A 2,306-nucleotide genomic window follows, 5' to 3' on the forward strand; every position below is an offset into this window, starting at 1 on the left:
ATTCTTAGACATTGGTCGCAGCCTAATTACAAAACTGTTGATCTTTTTCAGCGACAAAATATCTTCAGAATGGAAAACGGCAAAGAGTTTAATTCTCAAAAATCTTCTCGAATGTAATTTCCTTATGCTTAAAATTTTATTTTCTTCAAGGATTTTTACTAAAGGACTTTTATTTTAGAATTACTTAATACACTTCGCTCATCATCGAAACAGAATATATTTATATTTTCTATTTGACGAATATTCATCAAGACTATGACGATTGTAGAATTAGACAGTAATCAAATACCAAGAGGATGAATTAGGAAATAACGTTTCCTCAGGGGGTTAAGAATACAGATTTAACATCGCGTCGCGTCGTTAGTGGATGTACAACATAGAACTGCATCATTAACTATTGTAGGATTAGATCAAATGATTCTAAAAGTACTGACAAAGATAAGCTACATAAGATGACACCTTAGTTTATTCAGAAGCTATTAGCCTTTTTATTCAAACCGCTTTACTATATCCATTTTATGTATCCATTAACGTATTCATTTTAATACGTGTGCTATGCAAATGTATGAATTGTAGATAATAACTAGTGATTTCTTTCAGTATGTATTATTATGATATGTTCTGGACCGAGAGAAGAACATTTATAAACATGTTAAACTAGATTGTACATTTTAGACTTTACTGGATTTTAAAGTAAGAACTTTTTCCGTTCTTTTACGGGAAGCTTCTTCGTTGCAGTTAAAGATTTTCTCTGATCAGTGAAACAAAGTTTAACGTACATTGAAAAGCTTTTTATAATTTGAACCCTTTTGTAACGTTAAATCGACGTCTTTGTGCAAATCACGGTTGACCTACTATTATCAAGATACATTTCTATCAATCACTCGGTAACTTTTATCTTATTTATATAATAAAGATTTATTAAACTCTGTGCTTCTAAATGTATCTTTTCTATATTTTCCTAATTTTGAAAAGTTCGTTAGAAGATAAATTCTTTTGTAAGGTTAAATCGAACTCCTTCATGCACATCACACCCGACCAATAACTAACAAAATACATTTTAGTAATTGACGAGTACCAACTAGTTAGTTATTCAGTTATTCATTTCATTTCATTTACTATAAAATGAGGATTCTATCGCGAACATGTCCATTTGTGTCTCGTTTAACGTACACCAGTCCTCAATCATCGCTTTCAAATTCATTCTCTGTATCAGCAGGTTCTCTTTCCATACACAGAGATCTGGAAATATGTCCCGAAATACATCAAAACGACACCCGTGTAAACCACCAAGAGACACGAGTCCTCGGGACTCGCTATTTTACCGCACGATACACGTTATCTCGTCGTACGTCAACGGCGTCGAGTTCGTCATATTCATCATATTCTCCTCGTTAAGCCGACTCCTCTTCATTTAGTAGCAATGAAATGTCGTCAATTTTCACGTTTTCTATACTTATTAGGAAAACATAGGGGAAAGTAATAGGGATAAAATAAATTTACTCGTGTCAGACCGTGATTTATTCGGCTGATACGATGAAATCAGTTTATGCAAATATTATCGCAGTCGAATTGGTTTGGCAGCACGCCCGGTCGCGCGTGCTACTGAATCTTGCAACGACGACTCGGTTTTCTGGCGCATTAGTTTTGGTGTTACGGCGAGAATACAACCAGGGAATGTAGCCTAAAATTTTCGTCTAGGGAAGATTTAAGGCCCCTATGTAACGGCAAATAATTAGGACGAACGTGTTTTGGCACGTGACCGTAGACGTTTAGTAACACGCCACCGGGCGAAATCGAGATTGATCGCCGTAAAGGGTCGTCATTGGCGTCTAGTCGATCCGATCGATAGATTTTTTGAACGGGTTATCGTTGAATCGAGGATAGTAGCGCAGTAAAGTTACGAAGAATACTCTGATTTTTTCAAAAATTATCGGTGAATTTTATTTTTTAAGACAGTTTCATTATGGAAGGAGATTATTATGGAAGAGGTCAAATATTTTTTTGGTGTCTTTATTTCCTATAATTACCATAACAAATCATCTTCTTTCTATATCATGAAATGTAAAAGAATATAGAATTGAACAATCTCGGAAGAAGGTATAAAGTTTTTTTTTTTTTTTTTTTATATTGTTTATTTTTAATTTTACAATTTGTCCAGTGGGACATTAGGTAAAATGTTATAACATATGATTGAATAGCATGTGGATGGTTACCCCCAGCGGGGTGCCATCTTCGCGTTTTTTAGTTTATATCCTTTATGAGATCAGCTGGGTGTTTCCTTTTTAGTCTTCTTTCTATTCTTG

This window comes from Bombus pyrosoma, linkage group LG1, assembly GCF_014825855.1.
Source record: "Bombus pyrosoma isolate SC7728 linkage group LG1, ASM1482585v1, whole genome shotgun sequence".
Classification (NCBI taxonomy): domain Eukaryota; kingdom Metazoa; phylum Arthropoda; class Insecta; order Hymenoptera; family Apidae; genus Bombus; species Bombus pyrosoma.